General features: G+C 36.3%; 1 long non-coding RNA gene across 6 annotated transcripts; it reads right to left on the reverse strand.

Annotated features, from left to right (window-relative positions):
- Nucleotides 1-5,823: 5,823 nt before the first annotated feature.
- Nucleotides 5,824-11,218, reverse strand: LOC104598333 (uncharacterized). Of its 6 annotated transcripts, none has more exons than XR_016078288.1 (4): nucleotides 11,069-11,218; nucleotides 10,874-10,977; nucleotides 10,701-10,795; nucleotides 5,824-7,908 (listed from the first exon to the last, which is right to left on the reverse strand). It is a non-coding gene; the product is annotated as an uncharacterized LOC104598333 (long non-coding RNA). The 6 variants fall into 6 exon arrangements; XR_016078289.1 differs by lacking the exon at nucleotides 11,069-11,218 and having other exon boundaries at nucleotides 5,824-7,607; nucleotides 7,724-7,908; nucleotides 10,874-11,040; XR_002022715.2 differs by lacking the exon at nucleotides 11,069-11,218 and having other exon boundaries at nucleotides 5,824-6,311; nucleotides 7,372-7,908; nucleotides 10,874-11,040.
- Between the last annotated feature and the right edge of the window lie 309 nt (nucleotides 11,219-11,527).

Below are 11,527 nucleotides of genomic sequence, written 5' to 3' on the forward strand. Positions count from 1 at the left end.
ATTCTTAAAACAGAACTGGACCAGATCTAAAACCATACGGAGGAAGAAGGGATATACCTGATACAGAATAACAATAAATCCCAACGTAGGTATTCACACCCAAAGAGGTGAAAACTCGCCTCCACTGAAGATGACACAGCTTATGGTGAGGCATAATCAACAGGGTGGTTCTTCAGCAAGAACCCTAATTCTTCAACAAGAATCACGCAAGGGGCTGGTGAGCATGACTTAAGATTGTTTCTTCTAACAAGAAACAATATCAAAACTATTCTTGATCAGATCAGAAGTAGAAATCAAACTAGGTAGAGGTGGAAAGAACTGGAGGAGAATTCTGCAGATATTTTGAATATATGAAACTAGTGAATTCGCCCCCTATTTATAGCCTTCTTTGGATCAGCTTCCTAATCCAATTAGGAAGGAGTTTCTTGATCCAAATCTGATATTTGGATCGGGACTCTTAAGTGGATAAGACCACTTACTGATCCTAATCAGCTTATAAACCAAATTCACCCCATTTAATTAAGTCACTTAAGCCCAATTCGAAATGGGCTTTAGGCTCATTAAGTCATATAGCTCACTTTCCCTTTATATGTTGCCTAGTTTGGCTCTCTTTGTATGGTGTGGGACCCTAGCATTGATATCCATAAAAGTCATATGGGTTCAATCCAACCTCTGTTACAAGGCCTGGTGGAATTCACTACTAAAGGTAGTGAACCCCTGAGTCCATCAGTATGGGCTCTTACCAGGCCCAACATTTACACTAAATGGTCCTTGGGTCCAACCATCTTATGAAGGCCCAAGGCCTATGAACTTATGTGAGATTAACCCATTAGGTATAATCCTAAATGGTCTTACACTTAACCTCTCAGCCCATAATGATCAAACACTTCCCGACAAGATAGGACATCTTCCTTCGCCACAAAGTACATTGTTGCACTCTCTACTCACATGGATTTTGGGAATTAAAACATTTTTGCAAACACTTTGTGAAAACCAAAATATATAAGTATATCTCTATATAACTATATTTTGCAAAATAAATTTCAACAAGTTCGAAATCAACTGCCAACAGTTCAGGTTTCCATCAGAGAGAGTGCATTCCCCGATCATTCACTTTATCCGACAAAGGGGTTGATCCTGTCACTATGATCACCCACTCAGGTGAATTCTCAGACTGCCCCAACATACCCAAGTTTTTACCCCTGCTAAGGATCTCATTGATTGGCATATCAAAGACGGCCCAATCTAACACCTAGTGTAGTACCATAATCGAGTCTAGGGGTCAGGTGTAACATTCCAGTTTTGCCCATCTATCACAAAGGTCTAGAGAAATACTGGAATTTGGTCCGGTTCAGAGTTTCAATCAAACCCACACTACATGTGCTTTGAGTCTTACCCTGGCAGCTGAGACAAGCCACCCCAACCTTCTTGGCAGCACTTTAGTGTTAGTCTTGGCAGGATATACATCCTCAGGTTTATCCATCGGCTGTGGAGATTCTAAAATAATACAAGTCTCATATGTGTCCAATTTAAGGGTATTACACAGAAAACACACCATAATAAAATGAATCAATTTTGCACTTTATTCATTTACAATAAATGTCAATAAGTACATCAATCTAATTGGAGATAAGGGCATAACTATTTAACATCTTATTTGTTATGTCTTTAGAAGTTTACTTTCCTCATCTTGTTTCAACATTATTAACCGAAGGAGCTTATGATGAAATCCTTCTTATGGATGGATAAGCATTTGATTGGAACTTATTTGAACAAGGGGATTGATGGAATACATTTGATTTCAAAGACATAAACAAGGCTTTATATAAACCCATAAATGTGGGTTTTAAAGGTTTCAATCAAACGGTCTTAAACTACTACAATGATTCAACGTTGTCGTTTGATAAACTTCCATAATGCAAATTATATACAAGTAATTTCCATGTAAGACCAATTTAACAAGGAACATTGGTTTAGGGGGCGTTCATTTTTGGGATTTTGAGAGAACCTAAATTTCTTGCACAATATTTGTTGTGGGACGTGGTACACTTCCAATGAAATTCAACTACATCCCACTCCAAATGCCTTCCCATCTCACATGTGCATATTAGTTTTAACGGTAAGGTTTGAGGCTTTAGTCTCCAAATTCAATTTTTGATATTTAAAAATAAAAAAAATAGATGAATATAAAATAAAAAATTTGACTATCCAGTTGTAAGTATATGTGGTTCACTATCACCAGGACTATGGTAGAATATTAAAAGAAAAACAGAGAAATCCCAACGGGAACACCTCTATAATGACACAACGACACCTTATTAAAATAATGTAAGGCCCACGCCCTTGCGATGAGTACAGAAGGCCATCTTACACTTGCAATGAGCATAATGCACCATGGTTAACCGCCTCCGCCTCCGCCACAGCCTCCACCTCCACCTCCACCTCCGTCTCCACCTCCGTCTCCACCACCATCTCCGCCACAACAGCATCCGTCTCCACCACCACCACCACCATGTTTACGGCGGCGGCCGCGTCTAGGCTCTTTATCACCACAAGCGAATATCACCATAGAAATCACCGAAAGGGAAACCACAACCACACATAGCAAGAACAAGCCTCCGGAGGCCTGAACCACGTCTCCACCATTCGCTGCACTGTCACCGATAGCCACGACGAACCTTGCCATCTTTCCTCTGTTACTTGGGGTATGCAGCGTTTTGTTTAGTCCCATTAAATATTTAAATGCAAGTTAATTGATATTCCTGTTTTGACAATTACTCGCCCCGGTGGATGGTGGACGGTGGACCTGCAGAATGGTCAAACCCACATTTCTTTCTTGCACGTTAAGTCTTGAGAAATTTCCATCCGGCTTCGCCTTTGACTTCTTATAGAATACATAAAACTTCCACACAGTTGTCTTTATAAAGAACCTTTCTTATCATCACCAGTATCTTACTTGACGATGACCAAGAGGTCCAAGATCTTATGCTGACCACAATAACATCTCCTACTAAAAATATCAGGCGGCCGGGATATTAAAGTAGTAGATCAAACCATTTCAGCTTAAATGGACAACTTCAATACGCGACGTTCTCAAATTCTCTCGATCGTTCCAACTATGACAATCCCATCAAGGCTCACAATTGTGGAATGTGAAGACACGGAATGTTCCGTCTGAGTACTTGCATGGAAATTCAATGTACCGTACTCTACCCGCTTTGAATTGCAGCCACGCAGAGACGCTGTGGGTAGGGTGAGGGTAGAGAAAGTGAGTAAAAAAATCTATGTTCCCTTTCAGACGGGATCTCCTACACTGATCTTTAATGAACGCTGGGGTGGAGTTCACTAACTTTTACTACGACGCTGTCCTAGCGCAGAGCTAAAACTAAAAAATTATGGCCTTAGCAGTTGTCCCACCAAGAAGTCAATTCATCTAATTCTAGCTGTAGCCATGGCATGGCCTTAGCAGTTGCCCCACCAACAAGTCAATTCATCTAATTCTAGCTGTAGCCATGGCAATAAATTAAAGGCTTTAATTTAGTTGTTTAAGTATATGGCTACGGCAGTGTCGTAGCAAATATGGGTTGGTCAGGGTGCATTCAAGGTTCAAATTGTATCGGTGGCTTAATGATATGTCCTTACGTTACAGGGATCGTATCGGGGACTGACCTGGTTCAGGGGGTAGATTAGTCTTAAACCGACCCCTCTGAACAAGTTTCAAAGAAAAAAAAAGGGAGAGAACAAGCTTCGATATGGGCCAAACGGTGGTAGGGTGTATCGGCCTATATCAATATTTTAAACCTTGGGTGCATTTCCATTCATATTATTACATGTTAGACATGTAAAAAATTCGGTACATGGTGCATTTGGCCATTCGTGTTATATGCACATTTCTTAATACTAGTAAATGTGCACGTGCTTTGCATGTGGCAATTCCAGATGATGATAATGATAATAATAATATATCCAATTTTTTTATAAATTTTATGTATTATTTATTTTTCATTTTTATATTTTTGTTTTTTTATTATTAATTGGATGCAAATTGCAAAATTTAAATCTAACTGTATAAACACCTCATCCAAATATGTGATAATCGGACTGGCTAGACTATTCTTTTTGTAGTGTTTTATCTTTTTTGTGCATCTTTTTTTTTTTGTTCATTTATCAAAAAAAAATGTAAGATTTAAATAGAGTGAATTGAATGCGGTGAAAATTTTATCAAAAAATAATTGAATGAAGTGAAAATTAGAAGTTCAATTTACTATTTAAACCTTACAATTAAATAGAGACTAAATACAAAAATGATTATTTTAATTAAAAGAGAGTTTTGCAATTTTGTTCATATTTTTAATAGTGTAAATATATAATTATAGATGTGTTCAATTTTTTCTACAATTTCTTGTGTGTAAAAATAATTTTGATATATCACACTTACCTTTTATTTAATATGATAAATATATGATATTATACATGTGCCTTCATTTTGTTTTTGCAAATTTTATGTATTTTTTTATTTTTGTGTTTTATATTTTATTAATTTTTATTATTTATTTATGACATTAAAGGTTAAAACATTTAACCCAAAAGTTGAACTATTCAATATTAATTTTTATATTTCATTTTTTTGTTAGTTCTAAATCATGTATTTTATTTTTATTATAAATAAAAATAGTTATTGTCTATTACACCTATTTTTTAATTTGATTAATAAAAATATCTTAAATGTTTCTACTTTTTAATTTTTTTTGTAATTTTCTATATTTGTTTCTATTTTAAAAATTTTATTACCTAACTTTGACTTCATAGGTTGATCAACTTGATTTAGATGGTTGAATTGCTTAGATAGCACTTCAATAAAAAATTTTTTTGTTTGAGTCAGTTTTAAAATATATGGGTTTGTATTGTTAGAAATATTGACATAGATCTAATTAGTCGCATTTATTAGTGAAAAATAACTTAAATATAAGATTTAATAAGAAAAAATGGGATTTAATACTTTAAGTATAAGACTTAATGAGAGGGGATTAAATGAATTGGAAATTAATAATTGAAGTGACATTTTCAACCCTTAAAATTATAGATGGATTAAATACACAAATATAAGCATTTTAGTAGCCATTAAAACTAGCATTAAAGTTATAATAAAATAACTTTTATACCCTTTCTCAAACAAAGAAATAGAGGGTAATTTTAGTCCAAAAAATCAACATTGCATTTACACTTTTATATATAATATAGATTTAATTTCAAAATAAATAAGTAAAAATCTGAAGAAAAAAAAAACGAGTGCACAAAATCTAACCTTCAACCAAAGAAATTATAGGCCCCCTCATCTGACCATCTACTCTCGTAAATTATAGTCTCCTTTGTTTTCCTTTAATTTGTTGTCTTTAGTTAATCTATTCTTCTAGATTATTTTCTTTTTTAGGATTTAACTTCTAAGAGCAAGAGTCACACATAAAGACAAATAATCTGAGTCAAGCCCTTCAATCTCCTTCATCTCTCACTAAAAGTCCCAAAAACTGCCACTAAAACTTTACTGGCAGTCGCCAAACTGCCGCTAAAACTATTATCGCTAAAAGTTTTAGCGGCAGTTTTGGCGGCTGCCGGTAAAAGTGCAAAAAACTGCCGCTACAAATTGATACATTAGTGGCAGTTTTTTTACTGCCGCTAATGGTGAATTTGCAAACGTCAGTTTTACCTTAAAAGGGGTACTCCGAGTGCCACTAAAGGCTTATAATTTTTTTTACAGCTACCAAAATAGTCTGAAATTTGTTATAAATAACCTGCAATTTGATTGTTATTTATTGCAAATTTCAATTATTAAACAAACATGCAATTTGATTCATCTATTCATCCAAATTAAAATTAAATACAAAATATATTATTTTCTCTGTTCATCCAAATTAAAATTAAATACAAAGTATATTATTTTCCACTAATTTCTCCAAAAGGGTCCACAACAATTCCATACACAAGTAAAAGTGAAACACAAGAGAATTTTTTCTTTTAGTACAATTACTGGATCTCATAAATGATAATTGTTCTTCTCAAGGGAACACGGCTTCTTCTTATATAATCTCAAATTTCCTGCAAGGGTCTCTGCAAGTTGGGCTACCCCCAAATCACTTCTCTGAATGGGTCTCAAATTTCCTTTAGAAGGGATAGTCTTATTGTGAGAGCAACTTTGAGTCACATGCCACTATTTTCACCCTACCAGCATTCTCCTGGCATTCCTCATTCTTGAAAGTTGCATCCTGTAGGACGAAGGTCCACACGTCATAGAACCTGTAGGTGTGTAGATGTCCCTGTTGTGCATGCACACATGAAAAGAAAATGTGAACATGCAAATTTGTGAAAAACAAAAAATTGGAACCTTTTACAATCAAAGCTATCTTGTAAGTATGGCCAACCACCACAACTCTTATTATCAGTAAGGACTCAAAACTGATAAAATTTTTTTAGTACTCAATATGATACTTTCCACAATTGTAATTTAACTGAAGCTTCTTCCAAGTTGATGCTTTTATTCATGGGATACTGATACCTTAACTTCATGGTGAAAATCCTCTTGTCCTCCTGAAATGCCATTCAATTCTGTTCATTCCAGCAATTGAACTGCATCTATTTTCCTATATTCTTAACTACAGGATTTTCAAAGTTCAATTTTTCTAAAATATCCTATTACCCGAATAGGTAACTATCCCATTATATATCATCTTAGCAAGAAGATGCAAGCTAGCCTAAGTGAATGAATTTCCTTCAAAACCCCAGCTATGAGTTCTGTAGGGAATGTTGATGACATACCCCCAATAGCACGCCTCAGGATTCGTCTACAATTATAATAACCCCACCCCTTTATCGTTTGGTTTGATTGTTAGACATTTGAGCATTCCCTGTAGCCATATGGATTTCTTTCCATTTTGACTAAAGAATTCTCAAATCTATCATTTAGAGAAGCTAACCAACTTTCTGTTGCCTGCTTACAGCACCAAAAGAAAAGAAAGAACCTAAATAGAACTATCTTTCTATTTCCTAACTACTGGTGTCACATTACACATCAAATTTTAACCAAAATACCACTTTTCAGGGATCTTCTATCTACTGGGTCCCACCGGAGTGGGTGGAGATTCAGGCAGAACCACCATGGTTTTTGGTAAAATGGATGTTGGGTCTAAATCATTATCAACACATCTGATAATTAAATTGTTTCTGACTTCATGTTCCAACAATCATGATTCATGCATGATAAATAGGTCCAATCCCAATCTAGTAATATATAAAATGTAGTAGGCACCCGATTCACTGCAGGAATGAAGAAGCGTGTTCCATTAGTCGTTGGATCTTCAGGCAAGAGAAATTGCTTACCCCAATGAACCTGCAAAGCCCCATATCCAAACACCTCTCCATCCCTACCCAAGTAGACTCCATGTCCAACTCTTCAAAGTCATCTTCATTAGGTACAGCATAATCTGCCCACACCTTTAGTTTGGCTGATCAGTGTATCAGGTACAGGTCCACACATTCCATCCCTAACAAAACACAAAAAATTGAAGGACCACACAACCTTCCTCCCTCTTCACTTCTCTCTGTGCAAGAGCTAGCTGGTATATATTTGGATTGGTGCAATTAATTATGTATTGGGTCAAATTAAGGACTAGTATAATTGACTTAATGCATGTGAACACTGAAAAAAAAAGACATATATATTGTTCCTTACTTGAGAGTTTGCTTGAGTCCGGAAATGGGGTCATGGTGATCAGATCCCCATAGCTTAGAAGTAACAAAAATTTCTTCTCTGCTCACTGCCTCATCATGAATTGCCTCCATTAAAGCACTACCCATGGCAGGTAGGGCATTGTATATCTATCTTGCTCACAGCTCGTGCATTGTATATCTATATATCTAGCATAGAAGCATGCATTTAGTGCTTGGAATATAGGCATGTAGACAGCAGTACAAAGATTGATGAAATTAAAAACTATTAAACTCTTTAAATCTTAAGACGAAACTACCACTTAGATTTGCATTCTCTCTCTCTCTCTGTTAGAGGCAGTGGAAAATAGTGGAGAACAAATCTACAATTACAAATGGGAATAGACTTGATTCGATTGTGAGAGAATATGATAATCAAGATGCAGTGGAATTGAGGGATCCCTCTGTGTTTCAAGTGTCTAGATCAGTTACTATATAGACCTTTAATTTAAATCCTTAATTAATTTTTGAATTTTCTACATCTGCTTATAAAACTAACGAAATAAATAAATAAATAAATGATTTGACTCAAGTCAGAAAATGGATCGGAACAAGTCCTATATCATATCCCTAGCTTTTAGTACAACCCCACATTCTGATGCCTTAATCAAGGTGATATATCTCATGGAATTGAAAGGTGGGTCATATTTTAATGGTCAGGATCATCCTATAAGGTCTTTTACAATGGAGGACCATGTGGGACCCAAGATGGGACCAATCATATGTATAGTTTGGCTTCAATGTCTCTGTCTGTATGCTTTACCTATGAAAGAGGGTATGGACTAGGGGGGAGGGTTTCTTCTTGCCCACCCATCTTGTAGATTGTGTATCAATTAACACAAGACATGTTGGACCATCTTTTCATGTGAGATCAGGATTTTGGCATGTTATTAGGATCCCAAACATACCCACCTCCTCATGACATTTCCTCCGTAAGAGACAGAGATAGAGAGAGAGAGAGAGAGAGCTTTTACCCTCATTAACTAATCCAAATAATATAATTATTTGGATTATATTAATATAATTATAAACTATATGCCATACAAAGTACAAAGTTCATAAAATACATAACACCACTTTAATACATCTATCATTGAGATTATCAGCCACCATGTCATTGAGTAAAAACCATATCATTGTCCATAAATAACAAAAAGAAAATGAAAATTTTATAATCTAGACCCCCCTTTTCATCTATGAGGAAGAGATCTTATAAATCTAGAGAGAAAGATAATGAGAAATCCCATGACACATCAACAACAGAGGTCTTGCTAGCTTCCAAGGGCTCAGATTTTCAAAAAGAGAAAAAAGCAGTTTGTTGTAATACCCATGTACTAGACATCATGCATGTGAACAAAAAGAGCTCAAGCCAAGCACAATTTTATGTTAGGTCCAGCTATCAAGCAAACCTGGTCAATAATCTCTTAGACAATCTGATAGAACAACAACCCCCACCTTATGAGAATGCCAGTGCCAGATTTAGGAGAACCAACTTCACCTTTTAATTCTAAAAAATCCAACAATATCTGCTTAACCAATAACAGGTGAAAACAATAACTGCCATGATCAAGCTTTAGGATCCAGTCTCTAATGGGTTCTCACTTCCATGGAACACAAGCAGAGAACATGGAGCCACTCATACTCAAAAAAGCAAAAATGTTAATACCCTGAACTAACATAAATGGATGTCCACAATTGATACAATCCGGTTCTTTTGGAAAATGTCTATTAGAATATAAATTGCCATATAAAAATAGGAGGAATAAGATTTTCCTGTTGCAACCCTTTAAAGTTCTCCATTTGCAGCTTACTCGACCTTCTCTTGTCCCAATGCCTACTTTCATGGGATTTCGTAAATGCGTTACTTTCTTCCAGCCTCCCTTGTAATTTTCTGGAGTACAGTTTGGGATTAGAAGAAAAAAAAAATAATGCCCATGTAACCACCATAATGTAAACCTAATATTTTTGTTTAAACATAAAAAATGTTCCTGATTATATTACATGAACTGATACATGTGTTGTACTATTTTGAACCTTGGTGCTCTCTCAACCAAGAACAATCCCCCGGTAAACAAACTCATCATCAATATGTTTTTTTATTAAGGAAGCTTAAGAATAAAGCAAATTTCCTAATAGCCACCGACTGCCTAGATCTCAACGCAGTTGCTACTTGCTAGGGTCCTCCTAGGCGGGTCGATTTTCATGCCCGCATGTTCACTGGATGAGACTTGTTCAAAGCAACTGTTCATTGTCACCCACCACCTAAATACTTGTTAGGATCCTCCTAGGCAAGTCAAGTGCCATGTGGCCATGTGGGCATCAGAGAGAGAGAGAGAGAATGGTTTGGGCCCATAAACTTACATAAAAGGGACCAATTAGTGTAATTACGATATGGTCTTGTCTAAAGGAGTGTCTGAACTCTGTAGCAAAACTCAGAATGAACTCCAACCATATAATTCATGGTATTCAGGCATTTCAGTGATTTCTAAAAGTTTGCAGTGGAACCATTTGGCATGGGCCTAATTCAAACAGTAAGATGGCACAACTGCTATAATAGTTTGCAATTTGTATAAAACTTCAGCTCTGGAGAAGGATTCTAATATCTATAACAAATACCAGAATTTTACATGACCTCATGGAGATTCAGGGAAATTGCAGCCAATACTGGAACTATAAGGTTTTTCATTTTAATTTTATATAATTGGCAATTAAAATGTAATCAAGTCAATCGGAATAATCCTATAAGACTCCTAAAATGACTAAGAGAATATCATATCCAAACCTTTTTCTAGAAAATGATAAAATGAAAATATAAAACTCAAATATGAATGAATAAACCCTAAACTTTATATTAATCCCATTCAGGCATGGGCTATGACAATAGCCATAATTCCATGGGTTGGATCTGCTTGGAAACAAAGACAAGATGAGGTAGAACCTACCTGGTATCCTTTGAGATGTTGGTCCAATGCTGCGGTGAAGAGACAGAATCAACTGCTAGCGTTGACATCGCCGGTTGGTGCTGTCCGATGGAAAGCTGAGAGAAACTCAACCGGTTATCGACAGTAGAATATATATATATAGAGAGAGAGAGAGAAAGAGAGAGAGAGATTACCTATTGACTCCAATGTCGTTGTTGGATGCCGTCAGAGAGAGTGCACGCACGAGAGAGAGGGCAGGGAGAGAACTCAATGTTCGAGCCAACAAGCTATTGAAACCCTATTTGGGAAGGTTTCAGAGGTTGAGATTGAGTTGAGAGAGAGAGCAAAAGAGACAAAGAGAATAAAGAGAGTGAAAGAAAGGAGATTACCTATTTAACGCCAGCATCGTCATTGGGTGCCGACCAGTTGTCACAGTGGTAAGAGGTCGACTACTAAGAGAACAGAGGGGAGATTACCGATTCGCACTTACTTATCATTTTACTTCTTAGTGGCAATAGATTTGGTTTATAGCGGCAGCCAACTTTTAGTCACTTTTAAAACTGCTGCTAAAATCCAAATTTGCTGTAATCTCTTATTGATCTCTTTACTATAAAGTTGTTAGCTATCATTCACTCCACTCTCCAAAGTCCAACAATAATTGTTGATGGAGGGAGATTTGGACCGACCTCGTAGCTCAGGTACACGTAGGTGTGACCTAGCTCAAATAGTGACTCAGTATGCCAGAACAACGGACGTAAGCACAACTCGGTGTAGAGGTCCCACCGAGTTCAGCACGACAACTCGGCAAGTAAACTACTCGTCGAAAGCCGCCTCGCCCGCACCTCCTC

The sequence above is a fragment of the Nelumbo nucifera genome, chromosome 7, assembly GCF_055504915.1.
Source record: "Nelumbo nucifera cultivar China Antique chromosome 7, China Antique-T2T, whole genome shotgun sequence".
NCBI classification, from domain to species: domain Eukaryota; kingdom Viridiplantae; phylum Streptophyta; class Magnoliopsida; order Proteales; family Nelumbonaceae; genus Nelumbo; species Nelumbo nucifera.